This window comes from Mesocricetus auratus, unplaced genomic scaffold (assembly GCF_017639785.1).
Source record: "Mesocricetus auratus isolate SY011 unplaced genomic scaffold, BCM_Maur_2.0 Super-Scaffold_100008, whole genome shotgun sequence".
In the NCBI taxonomy this organism is placed as follows: Eukaryota; Metazoa; Chordata; class Mammalia; order Rodentia; family Cricetidae; genus Mesocricetus; species Mesocricetus auratus.
The window spans coordinates 74,211,108-74,231,821 of record NW_024429192.1 but is presented as its reverse complement, the minus strand read 5'-3'; positions in this window follow the sequence as shown (position 1 = coordinate 74,231,821).

Below are 20,714 nucleotides of genomic sequence, written 5' to 3'. Positions count from 1 at the left end.
ACCTTACAGTAACAACATCCAAGTGATAGATATCCACAAGGAAGTGTAAGAGCTAAACAGACTACTGTGGAAATGTTGGATTTAAGGAGATTTAAGGAACCAATTGTCTCATATGGCATGCATTCCCTTTTGTGAAGCAGATGTTAAATGCGTGGTCAGCTTGTAAGAGAACTATCCCTCAAGACTGGAGAGACTTGGTTACAGCAGTTTTGTGACCTGGTCCTCAATTACAGTGGAGAAACTTGTAGAAAGATGAGGCTAAGACCACTGAACAACAAAGCAGGGCTAGAGGTATAAAAATCTCCTAAGATTGATTTCTTAGAGAGGGAGATAATGATATTGTACAATCTGTATGTGATGACTATGCCCTGTATTTATGACACTCAGCAGCTTTGAATGCTTGAAACAGAATTGGAGAAGTAGAAAAGAAAATTTAGTCATTTACTGAAATTATACAGGGCCCAAAGGAAACTTGCATAGATTTCTTGCAAAGGTTGACTTCAGTGGGAAATAAAATGATACCAAATTCAGAAGCTAGACAAATAATAATTGAATCTCCAGCTTTTGAAAATGCTAATGCACAATGTAAAATGGTGAAAGGTAATCTCAGCATCCTTAGGGGAATGAGTCTGAGATACAGTCAATATTGAATCTCATGACCATGATGATGCTTGTATAGAAGTGATTTCCAAAGAATTGAAAAAAATTTAAATGTCAAGAGTTTCAATTGTGGCAAACAAGGCCACCTAAAAAGGGACTGGAAACAGATGTTCCTAGAAACAATATTTTATCTAAGCATAATCCATACAGAACACCTCTCCTTTCTGGATTATGCAGTTGTGGCAAGGGCAGGCATTGGACTAATGAATGTAGATAGCCCTTTGCTGTTGGGAAACATCTTGAGGGGCATCTCCCAGATCCCCATGCCAAATTCAGTTCAATTGTTTCCTGTAACCATAGAGGAAACTCCTTCCCAAAGCAATTAAGGAACCTAATGCTTATTGTAAGAAATCATAGTGCTCTTGATGGTAGAAAAGCTATAGAAGAGAAAAAATCCAGAAAAAAAGTATAACACAAATATTTTGGCAAACTTCTATAAATGAAGAAAGATTAAAGTTAAAAATATGAATAAATGATGTCATTGAAGGTCTTGTAGACATATATGTGAATGAACAATAATTGCACCAGAATCTTGACATCCAAATTGGACTCTTTAGGAGGTAAATGTTCAGCTTTTAGAGATTGGCACTTTAATGTAAAACAGAGCATGAGATGGGTAGAAAGTATAGGGTCAGAAGGATAGAGAGCAAAATTAAGGCCATCTGTGGTTAACACAGTCACAAATTTATGGGGGCATGATTTGTTACAGCAATGGAATACTCAGATTAACATTCCTCCAAACTCAGAAACAAACCATAAATTAACATATGTTTCTCAGAAAAATAATAGAAAGTATTATAAAGAACAGTCACTGACCATTCAGGTTGTATAAGAACAGGGCACAACAGTTGCTGACCTTTCAAAGGCACCAACAGCCCTACCTTTAAAATGATTGACAGACAAACCTATATGGGTTGAGTAGTCGACTTTAAAAACAGAGAAACTGTAGGCTTTAGAAGAGCTGGTACAGAAACAGCTAAATGCTCAGCATACTGAAGAATCAACCAGCCCTTGGAATTCTCCTGTATTTGTTATTAAAAAGAAATCTGGAAAATGGAGAATGGTAACAGATCTAGGAGATGTTAATAAGGTGAGTTAGCCAATGGGCTCTCTGCAGTGTGGAATTCCTTTGTCTTCTTTATTACCTAAAGTGTGAACTCTTATAGTTATTTTTTTAGGTTTTTTTTTTATTTTGGTTATAAACAATCTTGTTTCACATGTCAATCCCAGCTCCCTCTCCCTCCCCTCCTCTCCCGCCCTCCCCACCAGTTCCCCCAGTCCCCCACCCAATTTCCACTCCAATCACCAAGAAGGGCGAGACCCTCCTCTTATAGTTATTGATTTAAAAGATTGTTTCTTCAGTATACTTTTACAAGAAAAAGAGAAAAAAATTGCCTTCACACTGACTACTTATAATAATTCTCAGCCTGTTAAAAGATATCAATGGAAGGTTTGCCCACAGGGAATGTTAAATAGCCCCACTCTGTGACAGTATGCTGATATCCTGGCATTATGCTGACCCTGCCCCTGACAACTGGCTGGGTATGCACATGAGCATTCAGGCAGATACTTAGACAGCTCAAAGCACCCTGCTTTGCATGACTATGTCATCCATAGGGTGACTAAATAAGGACTCTGTGTGCATGTGAAAGCTTTCCCTTTAAAGCAAGATCCTCATACCTGTTCTCTCTCTTTGCATTTCTGCTCCCAGTTGGACAACATCAACCCCTCCCCTCACTCCCTTTCCCAATGTTGTGGTTTGTGTTTCATAGCCCAGAGCTGCAGCAAACAACACCTTCCGGTCTTCCAGGTACTGAAATATCATGGAAACCATTTTTGTTGGAAGAAGACCTGAAACCTTGTAATTCAGGGGGCAGTGAGCATTGCTAGAAGGTTCCTAGTTTGAGGTGTGGTTCTATAATGGGGCAAGTCAGGAGCAGAGTGGATTTTCTAATATGATCTTATTGCCTTCTCTCATCTGTCTTGGGTCCTGAACCAATGCCTCTACCAAACACCCTGGGGTTCCTCTGGAAACTTCCACAGGGCTCTGGCCCTCAAAGATGTCCATTGTATTAATTACTTTTTGTTGCTGTGACAAAACATGGTGACCAAAAGCATGATCTAACATCCTATTTTGGTTTATGGTTCCAGGGGGAGAGTCCATCGAGGTGAAGGAAGCATGGCAACAGGTGGCTGAGAGATCACATCTTCAACCACAATCATGAAGCACAAAGAGTGAACTGGAAATGGGGCCAACTACAGGCTCTCACGGCCCACCCCAGATGACGCCCTGCCTCCAGTGGCCCACCCCAGATGACGCCCTGCCTCCAATGGAGCTCCACCTCCCAAGGGCTCCTTAACATCCCAAAGAGTGTCACCGACTGAGCATCAAGTTTTCAAATACCTGAGCCTATGGGAACACTTCTCATTCAAACCCCCACATCCCCTGTGCCCCTCAGTTTTGCTGTGATTCCCCAACACCCCATCCTTGGTAGTGTGTATGAAAGTAATCAGACTCAAAAGGGAACCACTTGTGCCAAACCTTGGGAAAAATGGAGCTGGGTCAGTCATGAGAGAAACTTCACAAGAAAATGTTCCAAACTGCAGCCTACTACACAAGTCAGGACAAGGACAGCCAGACAGCTAGACACACTACACTTCAGGCAGCACCTGACAGTCCCTGATCAGTGCTCCCAGCTCCTCAAATGCCCCAGCAGCGAAGGGCATTTTCCCCTTTACTCCTCTTTTGCTTCCCTTTTTGACAGGGTCTCATGTAGTTCAGGCTGGCCCTGAACTCCTGCTCTTCCTGCTCTGACTCTGAGTGCCAGGATGACAGACACACAGTACACTTTCATCAGAGCAACTTACATATCTTCCATTGTTCCCAATAAGACCTCTGAATTCCCTTTGTTCCTCTGACGTGTTAGAGGCCACCCTGGTCTCCGTGTGCTCCGAGCTGCTAATTCTAATTTTCCTGCACTATTTCCTCTTTTGGGGTGGGGGCACTTGAGGATTGAGTCTGCTTTTATCTAACAGTTGACGCCAGTTCCTAAGACACACCCACCATTCAAAATGGGTCAGCCTCTCCTGCCACTCTCTTCTTCCTCTGATGTTGTTTCGATCTTTTTTATTTAAAATTTTAAATTGTCATATACAGTATTAGGATTTACTCTGGATTTTCAAACAATTGGTTTTTGTTGATTATTCTATCCTTCTCCCAAACTCACCTTTAGCCTCCTCTCTGCTTCCAGGTGACTTGGGCCTGGTCACTCACCCCTTTCCTCAACACCTCTCTTCCCAATGGACGGCCTCCTTCCTACTCACAGACGGCATCAACTTCACCTCTCCTGGCGAACATGTACATTAGATCTAACATCCATATATGAGAGAACGTGTGACTTTTTTCCCTCTGTTCCGAGTAACTTCACTTAACATAACTTTCCCGGTCCACCCCACTTGTTGCAAATTTCATTTTATTTACAGCTAAAGGAACTCTACTATGTATATGTGCCACGTTTTTGTTATCCATTCATGTGTTGATGGACATCTGGGCTTGCTCCATCCCCTGGTTATTGCACAGGTATCTCTGGGTAAGACACAGAGTCCCTGAGTACATATCCAGATGTGGAATACTTGGCTCATACGGTAGTTCTATTAATTTTTCGAGAGATACACGTTTAATTTCCCAGCATCAGTGAATAATGGCTCTCCTTTTCCATGTACACATAAACACTTATGTTGTCTCTTGTTTTCTTTTGGTAATTTGTTTGTTTTTGACACAAGGTCTCACTATGTAACCTTGGCTGGCCTTGAACTTGCTCTGTAGGCCAGGCTGACCTTGAACTCTCGGAAATCCTCCTACCTCTGCCTCCCAAGAGCTGGGGCTAAAAGCATGCACCACCTGGAAGCTTGCTATTGTCTGGTGACTGGGATGAAGTTCTTTGTGTCTTCCCTGAGCTGTGCAGCCCTCATCGCCCATCAATGTCAAAGCATCGCAGCATTCCACAAAGAAGCCCTGTGCCCTTTGAGCAGTTGTTTCCTACCCTGACCCTCAACTCTAGCCTACTCCCTGGCCCATGGGTTAGCCTTTGGGAATTTTATTTCAGCAGAGAATTGTTGATGTAGTTCTTGCCTAATGTACAGAGTCCCAGGATGTAGAGGCATGAAAATCAAGACGTCTAAGCCATCTTCCAGTACATGCTCAAGGGCAGCCTGGGCTTCATGTGACAGTCTCAAGGAATGGGTAATTTGTCCTGGCATGATGGCGCATGCCTTCAATCCCAGCACTTGCGAGGCAGAGAAAGGCAGATCTCAGTGAGTTCGAGCCTGGTCTACAGGGTGAGTTCCACAACAGCCAGAGCTACACAGAGAAATGGCCTAGTGGACAAAGTCCTACTTCACAGGCACAAGAACCTGAGTTTGATTCCCCAGGACCCAGGTAGGGAGCAGGGCATGACAGTACGTGTCTGTAGCCTGAATGCAGGGACGAGATGAAGTGAGGGAGATCTTGGAGAGCTTCTCTAGAAACCAGAGAACTCCAGGTTCCGGGGAAAACCTTGTTTCAAAAGCTAAGGTGGCAAGCCAAAGGGGAGGAAGCCAATGTTGACTCCAAGCCTCTGTGTGTGTACACACACATATGCACCAAATGCAAAAACAGATCTACATGCATGCACGAGAGCGTGCACGCACACACACACACACACACACACACACACACACACACACACACACACGCCCGCGCTCGCGCGCACACACAGGCCATTTCAATAACATCCAACTACCTGCATCATCTTTCTTTCAGAGTGGCGGCAGAAGCCAGGCAGCCTCTACAGAGCTCCATGGTTTGCACATCCGAGCTTCATTTAATTTAGGAACTGGGAAGATGTGGGTGCTGTACTAATGACTATGAGGTCTGCACACCCCACCACCACTTCTCTGTGGCAGCTTAGTCAGAGTTTGGGTGGAGTCACTTGCATTCCTGTTTGGGTGGTACCCAGGAGCTGGAATTTCCCAGGACTGAGTCCCCACGCCAAGCATCTGGAGCAGGTCAGGGTCCCCCTGGCCCCTGATGAGTCACAGTGAGTCCTGGATCTGAGGACTGAGCACAGTGGCTTTGAGTGGATGGAGACTGGGATGTCAGCTGTGGTCAAGAAAACAGCCTCTCTAGCCTGAAATCTAGAAATAGTGGCCTGGATCTAGAAATAAACATTATAGGAACCCTCAGTCGGGAAAGCCCTGCAGGAGAATGGAGTAAGGTCACACAGCTGCCATCCAGGCCTTTTCTTACCAGTGATGTCTGAGGTAAGGCATGAGCCCTGTGGATTACACTCCTCTCTCCACAACCCTGTGATGGCTCCCACTCGCTCAGAGCAACAGCCAATGACCTCAGTGTAGCTGTAGGACCCAGTGTCTCATCCCCCCCTGCTCCTGTCCACTGACACTGGCCACACCACGTAGCCCCCAACACCACTCCTTCCCTCTCCAGGTCTGCCGAGACGGCACTTCCAAGATGCCTGTCAAGGCAGTGCGCACCCAGGAAGTGTCTTCCAGAAGAAGCAGTGAGTGACTGGCATATGTTCAGTCACATCCATGAAAGTCGTGTCCATGCTCCTGCCCCACCTCGGCTCCCAGTCTTCCAGAGGGCTGCAGGCCCTTAGTTCAGACCCAGAAAGGTTTGGGTGAGAGGGGGCCTGGGGCCCCTGCTCAACCGCTGCAGACTGGACCATGAAGCCAGCCGGAGGCTGGGTACCTACAAGCTTGTAAAAAGGGCTCCCCCCAAATTGACAGAGGGCTCTCTACCCCTGTAAGACAGATGGGACATGATGAGTAAACCCTGTGTGAGGGCAAAGCCCATGTTTCCTAAATACAGTTCTTACAGCAAGCATTCCTGTGGGACCCACCCTGATTGGGCTGCCTGTCTTTGGCGTTTCCCTTTCTGGGACAAGAGCTGCAACAGTTCCTGAGCAGCAGAGTGAGGCTGGAGAATCTAAACGGTGGAAGGTTCCAGAGATTAGCATATGAAGAATGACTGAGGAGGTAGCCTGGGCTGGAGCAGCGGAGGAGGTTAGCCCTTCCTTACTGGGGCTTCATTCAAGCCAGCGTGGGGTGGGGTGGGTGGGGTGGGAGGGTTAGAGGGCGAGGGGAGATAGGGTGATGTAGCCCTTGCCACTGAGAGAGGAGGGAGGAGAGTCAGAGGTTTGTTCTGTTCTCCTTTCTCTTCTTTCTTTTCTTCTCTTCCTTTCTTTCTCCACAGGGTTTCACTCTGTAAACAGGGCTGGTCTGGATCTCAAGAGATCCGCCTGCCTCTGACTCTCCAGTGCTGTGATCGAATGTTTGTGTGGGGGGTCAAGCAAATATAGGGGTTCCTTCAAGTCAGCTGAGGGGGACATTCTCTGCTCTTATCTTATGGGCTACTTGTGAGGGCTCCATGATACACAGGCATCTTGCTGTCTTGTTAAGTAGTAGATTTGGCAACACAAATTGTCCTTTGTTGTTGCTGACAGAGGGTCCTATGTAGCTTAGGATGGCTTCTACCTCCCTAGGTAGCCAGGGAGTGGACTGTTCGGAGCTGTGGCCTTGTTAGAGGGAGCATGTCACTGGGAGTGGACTGTTCGGAGCTGTGGCCTTGTTAGAGGGAGCATGTCACTGGGAGTGGACTGTTCGGAAGTTTCCTGCCAATCCACATGTAGAGCCCTAGGCTTCTTCTCCAGCACCATGTCTACGGGTGCACTGCCATGCTTATAATGGACTAAGCCACTGAACCTGTAAGCCAGCTCCCAATTAAATGTTTTCCTTTATAAGAGCTGTTTTATAAGGAATATATATGTATATGTATATGTATATAGTCTTCACAGTCATAGAAACCCTAACTAAGACAATGACTTTGAACTCCTGCCTGTACCTCCCAAGTTCTGGGGTTAGAGGGTTGTACCACTATGCATGACTTCTTGTTTTTTGTTTTGTTTTGTTTTGAGACAGGGTTTCATGTAGACCAGGCTAGCCTCAAATTCATTAGGTAGTCAACACTGGCCTTGAAATTCTGACTCTCAGAGGACTGGAATTACAGGTGTGCACTCCCATACCTGTCAAGTCGTCCTTGTCTAGACTGGCCTTTTGGGTAGGGCAACATGGACCATAAATAGGCTGTAAATTTTTTGCATGAAGCATTCTACGTCCCTGAGGTCAAGCTCCAAGTAACTGTGGCCAGGCTGTTGATATGTTGGAACTTTGCTTTTGTTTTTGGCCTTTTGTGCCTACGAAGCACCCCAAGAAGATTGTGGGGCTACTGGGTCCCTTTCTCTTCCCGGTGCACATTAGTTACATGGAGACTCTCTTTGCAGCTCATCTTTATTCTCCTTATTGAGTATTGGGACAGGTGGCTGAACCCTGCTGGGGCTCTTGGAGCCCAAGCTTGGCCCTAAAACTTCAGTCATGGTGCTAAAGCAGCAGTCAAGTCTCACTAGAAAGAAACGAATCAGAACTGAACCCCTTCTGGTCAAGAGCATAGATCGTCTGGCCTGGGTAGACACCTGGCATTCCGGTTGGACAGGTGGATCACCTGGCACAGGGAACACCTCTAAGAAGGTGGGCTCACCTTCAGCCGAAAAGACGGGTGTGGTGGAGTGTTTATCCTCTAATGAGATACTGTGTTCTTCCGTAACTGAATCGCTCTCCCAGCACAGCAGCTTACAGAGCCACAGCCACACAGGTCTGTTAAACCCGCCCAATTTTCTGGATTATTCAGAAAAGCATGACTTCTACTTTCTTTTTTCTTTCTTTTTTTAAGACATGATTTCACTGTATAGCACTGACTGTCCTAGCTAGAACTTACTATGTAGACCAGGCTGGCCTTGAACTCTGGAATGCTGGGATTAAAGCCCTGTACCACCCACCCTGCAGGACTTCTCCTTTTTGTCTTCCTATCTCTTTTCTAAGTTGCTTTCCTTGACACCGTGGTGTCCCCAGAATTTTGGGCTTCCTTACTCTTCCCCTAAATCTCCCCAATACATAGTTGTTTGTTGGCCATGCATCTGACTCCATGAGGGCTTAAATGGCGTGGCACTCCTGCTTCTCCTGGCCTGGGCAGTGTTGAGATTTACAGACTAACTGCCCTGGAATTTTCTTTTTTGAAACTCTAATAAAATTGTCCTCACCAGTCTGGAGGGGGGATGGCTTGGCTATTAACCGCACTGGCCACTCCTCCTGAGGACCCGGGTTAGCTTCCCAGAGTCCACATGAAAGCTTTGTAACTGGAGCCTCAGGGGCTCTGATGCCCTCTTCTGGCCTCTAAGGGCAATGGATGAACATGGTGCGAAGACATACAGTTATGCAAAACATTCATACATATTAAAGAAATAAAAATTTCCCTCAAGTTTCTGTTTGAGTCCGTTCTTCTTTTCTTTTTATTAATGAGACTAAGAACCCTAAGAAGGGGCCCCAGTCTCTTTAGTATCAATAGTTCTCATCTAACATGTGTTAGGTCCTCACACCACAAACTCACACACCTGGCACCCTAGCATTGGACAATTCCCCAGTTAGCACACACAGAATGAATAACACACAAGCAACCCTTTTCTGACTTAATTAACCATAGCAGGGCGGGGCTCCATCTTCTGAGCCGCTCATGCCCTGTCACTGCTCAGGGCCACTGGAGCTGCTGTGAGGGTAGACACTGCTCTGACCGAGAGGGTAGACACTGCTCTGACCGATGAGCCACATCTCTGCCTTTGTTTTGCACCTGCCCTGCCTGCTCAGAGCCATGGGCATGTCACTTGCCCAAGGAGAACCTTCTAGAAGACAGTGAAACCCAGCCTAGCTAGAGTCCCTTCCTAGCTAAAGGCATAAAGAAAAGTCACTGTCCCCATACACACAAAGTTAATAATAGAGAGAAAACAATAACGAAACACAGGGGTGTGAGCCTTCTTTCTTATTTTTTACTTTTTTGGGTAAGTGTTTGCATGTGTGCACATTTTCATGCGTGTGCATGTCTGAGTGTGTGTGTGTGCACAAGTGTGCATGTGTGGAGACTAGATATCAATATTGGGTTCTTCTAGCATTCTCCACTTTAATTTTTTAAAAGATTTACTCATTTTAGTTTATGTTGTATCATGTGCGCATGTGCACCAAGTGTGTGTACGGTGCCTGAAGAGGTCAGAACAGAGCAACAGGTGCGGAACTAGAGAACGGAGTGGCGTGGACTGCCGGGCGGGCACTGGAACTCAAACTCAGGCTCTCTGAGTTCAACTAGAACTAGACTGCTGGAGTAGCTGGCCCACGGGTCCCAGGGATTCCGTCTCTGCCTCAACATTGTGGGATTACAGGTTCTCACCGCTAAATTGAATGGGAGCAGTAAAGAAACCAAAATAGGCGCTCTGTGGGTGAAAAAGGGAAAAGTTTATCCCAAACCACCAAGGCTGTGTTACAGGAAGTGGGGTGGGGGAGTGAGTGGTATTTCCAAGCTTTTAAAAGGAACAGGTGCCTGGGAGGAGGGGAACCTGTGCCTGGAGAGAAGGAATCTGACTTGTGTAACAGGTGCTTGTGAGTGGGGATTGAAGGAGCCTAGAAGTTAGTGCAGACTTTGATGACTAGACACCACAGGTGTATGTTAATGAAGAGTAGGAGACCTTTTCCCAGGGAGCAGCTGTCTCTGCACAACCCTGAAGGGATGCTGGCTTTTGTCTAACACCAGACTTTGGGAAAAGGGATTTCTTGGGACCAGGTAACCACTGAACATGATTTTGTTGTTGTTATTGTTACATTTACTTCAGTTTTCTGTGTATGAATGTTCTGCTTGCATGTTTGTCTGTGCACCATGTGTGTGTCTGGTGCCCACCAAGGTTATAAAGAGGGCATTGAATCCTTTGGACTTGCAGTTATGGACGGTTGTGAGCCTCCGTGTGAGTGTTGGGAATTGAACCCTGGTCCTCTGTAAGATCAAGTGCTCTTAACTATTGGGCATCTCTCTAGTTCTAAACCTGATTTTTTTTAGATGGGTGTGTGAGAGCCAAAGTTCTGTCTTAAGTTTTAATTACTGTGCCTAAGAGATCGATGAAACAAAAATGCCTCTGATCTGCAAGCCCCTTACCAAGGACAGACAGTTCCTGAAATGCTGGAGGCTGTTGTTTATGGGAGATAACAAGTCACACATTTTCACTCTCCTAAACAAATTTGTTTGACCCATCTGCACCAGATGTGCTTGATCACATATGTAGGCAGGAAGTACATAAGGATATAAGCTTGCCCCTGATTGGACCTGGTGGGAAATACTTAGCCTTATAGGTTTGCCCTTATAAGATGGGCAAAATGTGACTTGTAATCATTTTCTGGGAACCCCAGAATGGGCCTGGTCAGAGTCCATCATCCTGGCCAGGATTTAATTAAGGCTTGTTTCAAATCTAGCTCTAAAATGTAATAGTGGTCATATTCTGGACCAGTGGGATGAATGGGTGCTAGGGGCCCAAATCATTCATATCCCGCTAGTGTATTTTTTTGGGGGGGGCAGAAGAGGCCATTGAATTCACTGTGACTTTAGTTGTGTGTATGTGGGTACTGGGAGCTGAACCTCTGGAAAAGCAACAAGAGCTCTTTCTGATGAGCCACCCTCCAGTCTATTACCTAGGCATGGCGGTGCACACCTTTAACCCCAGCACTTGGGAGGTGAAGACAGACCAGGGGTGAGTTAGTTCAAGGCTATCCTTGTCGACATAGTAAACTTGAGGCTACATGAGACTTTGTCTCCAGACCAGGGCTGAAGACATGGCTCAGCAGTTAAGAGAACTTGCTGCTCCTTCAGAGGACCCGGATTTGACTCCAGCACTCACATGGCTGCTCACAACCATCTGCAACTCCAGTTCCAGGAGATCCACTGCCTTCTCCTAGCCTCTGTGGGCACTGCATATGCTTACTACACTGTCATACAGGCAAGCAAAACCCCCAACCACAAAAAATAAAATAAATAAGATTGAAAAAATTAAGAACCCCAAACTAAAATAAAACCAAGATGAAAACAAGTTTATTATAAAAACATACAAGTGTAAAGGGAAGCCTTCCCACCAGCCTGGTTCCAGAGCCGCATCAGTCCCAAATAAACACACAGGAGGCTATATTAATTATGAAGCTGTTGGCCTTGCTTGTTTCTTACTGGCTAGCTCTGACTTAAGTAATTACCCCATAATTGTTAATCTAAGTATTTCTCTTACCGGAAAAGTTTCTGGGCTTCCTACCCCATGGCGTTACATCTTGACTTCCTGTGTTTCTCCTACCCAGAGTCCTCCTTAACTCCTAGTCCCACCTATCTTGCTTCCCTATTGGCCAACAGTGCTTTATTGACATATACACAGCATCATACAAGTGTAGTAACAACAGAATAATCCTCAGCCAGGAGCCAGCCTCAGAATGTCCCAAATAATTTAACATCATCTGTGCTGTCTTGTCCCTGACCTGACGGCTTGATTAACTACAAGCAAGCCCAGAGCACCATTCTATGCTTCTGTAGGCTGAAGGAATTTCCTCCAGGTGTGACATGACCATCAGCCATCATGGGACAGAGGTTACTCCTGTCCCCCTACAAATGCTTGGCCACACAGTCATGTGACGAGCAGAGAAGCCCAGAGCCGGCAAGGGCATAGGCCATGTTCTAATAAGACTTCTCACAACAGGAGGGGGGGCTCAGGGGAGCCTGGGATTCCAGCCTCTAGTCCTTCCTGCCTCCCAGCTGCTCATGGAGCCCAGGCAAGGTGGGAGGTTAAAGGAAAGCAGAGCTCCAGGGGTGCAGCTCCCAGGAGTCCACCCCAAGCTGGGATGGGGCTTTCCAGTGACGTGGTTGTCTTTGAATTGCCACCTGTGAGCACTCCTAACCTGGCTCCTGTGAGTAATTCCAAAATGCTCACTCATTCACAAGAAGGACTGGGGTGGGACTATTTCCTTGGTCTGTAATTGGTGTCGTATGTGCGGTAAAGAGACCTTTTGTTCATGACGTCCAAGGAAACTTGTGTCCCACGAGACGCTTCTGGAAGGAGGACAGGGTGTGGGGATGAGAACTTCTAGGAGCCACATTACTAACCTGGGTGGATGGGGACATTGCTCAGTATTCGAATGGCAGTGTGGCTCTTTTTTCCATGACATCCGAGTGGGGCCAGCCTGGTTCCTGCTGCTGCACAGGTGTCCTGTATCGTTTCCTTCCTCTTCGGCCAGAGGCTCAGTGACTGGCCTCAGACTCCCACGTGTTTTCCCCTTTTCCATTTCCTGTCACTGTTTTGAAGCTGACAGGAAGAGAGGGTCTTCGATCTGATAACAGGGTTTATGATGAGGCTGATGTCACTGCTTAAGAGGAAGCACGACCTGTGATCATGAACGTCAGTGGCTGAGGTCAGCTGATGTCCTGGCCAGAAAGAAAGGATTAGGTGGTTTCATTTAGAGGCCGTACACACGCCGCTTTCTACATTGCTCAGGGGTGAGAGGGTTCCTGTGCTGCAATAGACAAGGCGAGAAGTGTGAGCCTCGTCTCTCTCCATAGCTGACCCCTCACACGGAATTCAAGTCTTGCCTTTAAAACTGATGGTGCCAGTTTGAAAAACAAGGAACTTTCAAGCATGACTGGTTAATCTCTTTCTTTCTCTACTTCAGAAATTTAATATAAAACAGGTCTCAGTTGCTAAAAACAAACCAAGGTGAAATACATTTTAAAAAAAATCAGAAACAGGTTGGCAAAATGATTCCGTGTACAAAGGTACTTACCGCCAAGTCCACTGAACTGAGCTCAGCCCCTAGGATCACATGGTGGGAAAGAGAAAACTGACTTCCACACATTGTCCTTTGACCTCCACATCCAAGTCAAGTCACACACATGTCTACACACACACACACACACACACACACAGAGAGAGAGCTTAAGAGCCAATTCAAATGTGGACAAAGGGCATAATACACATTTCTCCAAAGAAGATGTATAAACAGCCCAGCAGCTCATGAAAAGGTGCTCAGTTCCTAGTAAGTGACAGAATGCACATCAAAACAAAAGCCAGAGAAATGGCTCAGTCAGTAAAAGAACTTGCTGCATGAGCATGAGGGCCTGAGTTCAAATCCTCAGGACCCATGTGAGCCAAGTACAGAGGCAGGAGATTCTTGGAGCTTGCTAGTTTCCAGCCCAGCTCCAGGTCCAATGAGCTGACATCCTCTTGTGATCTCCTCATGCATACACAATGGGCAGGATCACAAGCATCGTGCAGACTCACATGTCACAGGAATATTAACAAAAGGAGAGCAAGGCAGATGAGTGGCAGGGCAGTCACTGAACATTTGGTCTCAGGGTCAATTAGCAACAAAGACCAAAGCCAAAGAAAACACGATGAGAAGCTACAGTACACCTATTAGAATGGCTGCTATCTAAAAAACAAAAACCAGAGTGCCTATAACCCCAGCATTGGGCAGACTCAGGCCAGAAGATCACCAGTTCAAGGCCAACATGGACTACATAGCAAACCCTGTCTCACAGCACAGAAGTAACAAGCCAATGAAAGACCCGCAGCAGTTCTTCAGAAAGAGATAGTCACTGCCTGGCATGTGACTGGAGAACCCAACAGGTCTGTAGGCAAACATTCATGCAGTCAGACAAACATACCTCTATTCATAACACCCAAAAGGCAGGCATTACCCATAACCGGAGAATAGCCAAGAAAAACGCAGTACATAGATACCGTAGAAAATTATCCAGCCTTGAAAAGAAAAGAAATTCTTACATGCTAACTGGCCATGGAGGAGACTATGCGCTAAGTGAAATAAGCTGGCAGAGTCCTGTTCATGGGAACAGAAGGTCTCCAGGGACTAGAGACAGCAAGTGGGGAGATATTATTTGATGAGTGTAGCTTGAAACAATGAAAATGCTCTGCAGGTCCATATGCTGATATTCGGATGACAGCAGAGTGTCCTCAGTGCCCCTGGACACATTTATTTGTGCACAGGTGCATTACCAGATCTACGCTGCAAACTGAGCACTGAGCATGCAGCATGAGTCTCAGACCCCACTCAGAGCAAGCAGAAGACATTGGGGTTACTCCAGATATGGACACAGCCAACACGTCAAAACACAGAAGCAAAAGGCATGACCAGGAAAGTAAGCACACGGCTACCATCAGGTGTCAACCATCCTGTTAGCAAATCTTAGAACCCGGGACAGAAATCAGGCTAAGGACAAACAGACCGACAAAACAGAAACCCATTTTCCATTCTTTCTGACCTCAACCAATACAGTTTCATCTGAACTGGAATGAACCAGAAACCTGTGACAGTTTGGTGCGCACACACAGGCACAGCTCACCTTCTGCATTCAGTGCTCAGTTCTCCTGGGTTCAACCCACTTCAGAATGAAACTATTTTCCAAATCTTGCATCTGACACCTATCCTTCCAGCACCTGGGAAGTGGAGGCAAGAGGATTGCAAATCCAGGGTCTCACTGTGAAAACAGCAAAAGAAGTTACATCTGTGCTGAACATAGATACATATTTTTCTCTGTCATTGCCCCCTAGATGGTAGAGTACAATGACTGCTTTCATAGCATTGACATTGCGTTGGGCGTTATAAGTCACCCTGAAGCTATTTAAAGTATACAGAAGGGCATCATATAGTTAGGTTTCCATGGGAAGGCCTGGAACCAATGCTCCGCAGAACCCACATATGTGTGTGTGTGTGTGTGTGTGTGAGAGAGAGAGAGAGAGAGAGAGAGAGAGAGAGACTCAGAGAGAGAGAGAGAGAGACTCAGAGAGAGAGAGACAGAGAACTTTTTCATCACCCCCAAACAGAAACTCTGTACCTACTGAACCTCCTCTCCTCAGCTCAGAACACCTCCGTGTACTTCCTGTCGCCTGTCTCCTGTGACTTGGTACCCACACAGGGGGACTGTGCAGTTTGTCCTTTCGCTTCTTCTGTGTGCAGTTTTCAAGGTTCCTTTTGAGGCTACACAATCGCTCAGTTTCTGTTCTGTTCACACACTCACCTGTGATGGGCATGTGGCTCCCTCCTCCTCTTGGCTCTCTGTCTAGCGCAGCCACGAGCAAGAGTGTGTGGAGTTGCTCCAGTTCTTGCTTTCCGTCCCTTACGTCCTAGCCTTGCAGTGGAAGCTGCTGGATAAAAATGTAATGCTTAATGGTTGAGAAGATTCCCGCTTCTCCATGGTGACTACCCCATTTTACCTGCCCACAAGCAACACAGAAAGGTTCAAAAGTGGGTATATTTTCTTCACTTTGGGGCAGATACACAAAGGATGCACATTCACACCACAAGGACATCTGTTCCACTATGTTTATAGCAGCATTATTTGTGATACCCAGAACTTGGAAACAACCTAGATGTCCCTCAATCGAAGAATGGATAAAGAAGATGCGGTATATTTACACAGTAGAGTACTATTCGTCGGTGAGAAACAGCCTGTCATCAATGCCAGCTTCTGCCACTGCTGTCTTGCGCTCATTGGACTTGGCACTTCACTGCCGATACCCTCCCCTGGCCCCCGGTGGGAGGACCAAGGGCAGGGCTCCAAGACAAGCTCAACCCATTGAGTTCATGAGATATGAGCGCAGCAACAGCTCATTTCACTACAGACACACATTAGGTAGCCATGGCAGGGAGAGAGCACAGTCTGCATTGCTTGAGAAACCCACCTATCCTTACATTGTCACCCCACACAGCACAGTCCCTTCAACTTAGGGCACAGGAAATGAGGCTCACAGAGGTTGGGGTACTCCTGTAGTTCACATTTCTTTGATGAAGCTAGGTCTTGGGCAGGTCACTCCCATCCTTCCTCCCTGTTACCACAGTTGCCAAAGACCCTAGGAGCAAAGCCAGGTGGACTCCTGTACGCAGAAACCTGAGACAACACAAACATGTCCCTGAGTCTGAGCCTTGGGTCACACCTGGTTGTCCTCACTACGGTTGGCTATTCCCTCAGAACAAAACCCGAAAAACACACCATGTGTGGCCTGGCACTTCATCCTTGGCAGCCCCGCTGTTCGAACCAGCTTACACAAGAAGAAGCCCCACCGGCTGGGAGAACGCATACCTGGCAGGCCCTGGACCACATGTTTGATCCCAGCACCACATAAACAGGATGGCGTGGCGCACAACTGTAATCCCATCATTCCTGAGGTGAAGGCAAGAGAACCAAAAGACCGAGGCCAATCTGGGCTACACTGAAACACCAGGGATGGGGAGGGGCGAGAGACAGAGAGGGGATGCAGCTGTGCGCAGTGTCCACACAAAGTAGATGTTCCTGGCACCATGGATTTCCAAGAGTTTAGATTTTCATTTTAAACTGGGCTCATGGAAAAATGTGTGCCTGAGACTCCATGAGGGTCTTTCTTTATTCCTCAGCCCTGGGCAGCCTGAGCTTTGCTGCCCTTTGGTAGGACCATAGGAAGCCTGCCAAATACCTGGTGGACCGCTTCTGAGTCCTTGTTATTGATGTGTGTTGAGCATGAGGAGTGCAAGCTGATGGCATGCCTTGGTTTCTCTAAAGCTTGATTGTTGGCTGTGAATGACTCCCAGGGGCCACTTGCAGGGATGGGGTAAGGGAAACCTGACGTTCATCCTCCCCTGTCCTAAACATCATCTTTGCTTCTCAGACTTTTCTCCCGCTGATGCTCAGGTTATGTTGTGTTCAGTATGCACAGCTGAGTTAGGGTCTCTGCCCCTGATTGCATAGGCATCCTCCTCGTGTCAGCGACGGGAGCATCTGCCGGGTCCCACAGCTAGCGCTGTGTTTTCTGCTGACATGACGCTTTTCCTCTAAGGTTGGCAACAAGGCGGGATGTCTACCCCTTGCTCTTTCTGCCCCATTGCCCTGGAGTGTTAGCACGTTCATGAGGAAGGCAAACAAACCCAAGCATACAGACGGATCGCAGGAAATCTAACCATCTTTAGTTTGCAGGTGATAGATTTTCTAAGTAGAAAAATCCGGGAATCTGCACCACACCTAATAAAATGCATAGGCAGACTCAGATATCAGCCAGTAAAAAGCAGATATTAAAGGAAAAAACACTTCCAAGCCCAGCATGGTGGTGCACACCTTTAGTGCCAGCACTCAGGAAGCAGAGGCAGGTGGAACTCTGAGTTCAGCGCCAGCCTGGTCTACATAGTGGGTTCCAGGACAGCCGGGGCTATGTAAAGAGACCCTGTCTCAAAACAACAACAAAAACACTTCCATTTGCAAAAATCTGGACTACCTTAGCATAAATCCTAAAAAAATATATTCGAGATCTAGATCCTGAAAATTATAAAAGCACTGATTTAAAAAAAAGATTGTCCCCAAAATGAAGAGATGAGCAGGTGTAGTGGCACCACCTGCAAGCCTTACACCACAGAGGCTGGAGCAAGTTCCAGGCCAGCTGCAGCTCCACAGTGAGACTGACTCAGACAGAACAGTTTGGTGTGGCAGTCTCCACAGGCCCACGATTTGACCACCTGACTCTCAGCTGCTGGGGCTGAGTGGACTCACTAGGATGTGAGGCCACCCAGGAGGAAGCAAGTGACTGGGGACGGGTCTTTGGGCTGCTTCCTGTCTTGCTGTCTGCTTCCTGGCCTGACAAGACAGGAACTGAGGTGTTCTTCCACATCTCCCTTCTCAGAAACTGAGGTGAAATAAACCCTCCTTACCTCGGGTAGACAGAATAAAGCTGTCTACCCGAAGTAAGTCGGTCTTGGCAATGAGAAAACTAACATTTTCTACTGAGACAACAAGGCTTGCACAACAGAAAGGGGTTGTCTCTGCTCACGACTTAACAGTTCCAGCCCTTGATCAATGGGCGCCACTGCTTCTGGATCTGGGGTAAAGTGGCACTCCTCAGAGGGTGCATGGGGCTAGCAAGCAAGACAGAGGAACTGTGGGGTCCTGGGATCCTTGAAAAGCTCCCAGCCACCGGCCACACCTCCCTAAGGCATCATGATGGAGATCAAGCCCTTGCCATTTAGACCCTTGAGGGGTACTCAAGATCTAAGCCACAGTCGATTGGCTGTGTACTCAAGACTGGCTGTGGACTGATCTAGAGATTGAACCCAGTCCCAGGCAAAATCCCAGCAGCCTTTACTATAGACATTAATGAGCAATGCTAAAATTTACAGGGAAAGCATGAACCTTCAGGGACAGAACAACTTTGAGGGAGAATGTGCCGCAGTGTTTACTTCAGCTGATCGTAGTGGTCCAGCTCTGGGAGTTAGAGTCAGAAGGATTGGGAGTTCAAGGCCAGCCTCAGATATGGAGAGAATTCAAGGCCAGTCTGGGCTACAAGAGACCTTGTTTCATAAAACAAAACAACAAAGAACAAATAAACAACTACAAAGCTACAGTCATCCAGACAGTGTGGGACACTAATATCTGTGTAAATATCTACATCCATTTAAAGAGACCCCCCAAATGACTCTGTGCAAATGTGGTCAATTAATCCTGCTATTTAGTGGGGGAGTGGATTGTTGGAGTTCAGTTCTTGCAAGCTATTCTAGGGCCGTTGGAAGAATGAGATGAGACTCACAGGAGGAGTCTGGGTCCCCACGGTGAGGTTCCCAGAGTTACTGACATAAAGGTGAAAACCTTAGAGGTGGGAATGGATGTTGTGGGGAGGCAAAGGCTTCTCTAGGGTAAGTTCACGGCAACGTGGCTCTGGCAGGCCTTGCCCCTCTGCTTTCCTTCTTTCTTGCTCAACTGTTAGTTTACACCCCTAAAGCCAGCCTCCAAGGTCTGTCCCCTTGTTTGGCCACTTCCTCCTCCTGAGGCTGACTACCAAGGTCCAGCTATCGAAGTATTGAAATCCAGCAATCGAAAGCCTCCTCTGGCTCACCTAATTAACATGCCCAATTACAATTACACACCTCATCCTAACATGGAGTTACCTTTTTAAATATATAATTTATTTACTTTTATTTTATGTGCATTACTGTCTTGTTTGCATGCATGTCTGTGTGAGGGTGGTGAGGGTGTCTGATCCCCTGCCACTAGAATTGCAGACAGTTGTGAGCTGCCATATGGGTGCTGGGAATTGAACCCCAGTCCTCTGGAAAAGCAGCCAGTGCTCTTAACCACTGAACCATCTCTCCGGCCCCTGCCTTGTTTTTTATCTTTATAAACTACCATTTGCCTACGTGCCACGTCTGTCTCCCCTCTATCCAAAGGCAGTCTTTGTCCCTCTGGGACAAATACCCCTTTCCCTCTCCCTTGTTCCTTTCCCCTTCTCCCTCATTCTCTATCTCCTGTCTTTGTCCCCTGTCCCTGCCCTCTGTCCCTCTGAGGCAAATAAATCTCCTTTGTGCCTGGTCTTGGAGGTCTTGTGCTGACTCCGGTACTTTCAGTCCTGACTTAAGAGTTGGAGCGAGACTAGAACAAGGGAAGGAACAAGGCAAGACGTGGATGTTCCCTCACTGCTCACTGGGGAGCAGGCCCAAGTGCCGGGTGATTGCTTCCCTACGCAAGGAGAGCCAGCCTGGGGAAAGGCTCAGCGGTCATGGAGGTGAGGGACTGGAGGAGGATGGGCCGGTGAACTAGTTAATATTGCAGATTTTGTCATAGTCACTATTCTATTGCTGTGAAAGACGCCATGACCAAGGCAGCTCTTATGAAAGAAACCATTTAAGAGGGGGCTGGCTTACAGTTGCAGAGATTAGTCCATCATCATCACGGTGGCTACCACACACACAAGCATGGCACTGGAGCAGCAGCTGAGAGCTTTAACCCTGCTGATGTACAGGCAGCAGACAGAGAGAGATTGAGCCCGGCATAGGGGTAAACTAAACTCAAAGGTTTCACTTCTAATAATTTAGAAATAAAGGGACCAGACCCTCACTCAGCCCCTGACAGGCTACAGAAAAGACACGTAAGCCTCTGACACAAGGAAACTCCAGACCCTCTGTCCTCCCAGAGTCTAGGACCAAAACTGAACACAAAGAAACTCCAGACACAACCCCCCCAGCCTCCTAGATGCCTGGTTCCTGAGAACTCTTTGGACACAAAAGAAACTCCAGCGGGGACCAAAACCTCCCCTGTAGTCTCCAGGATATAGTTCTGAAAACTGCTGTTA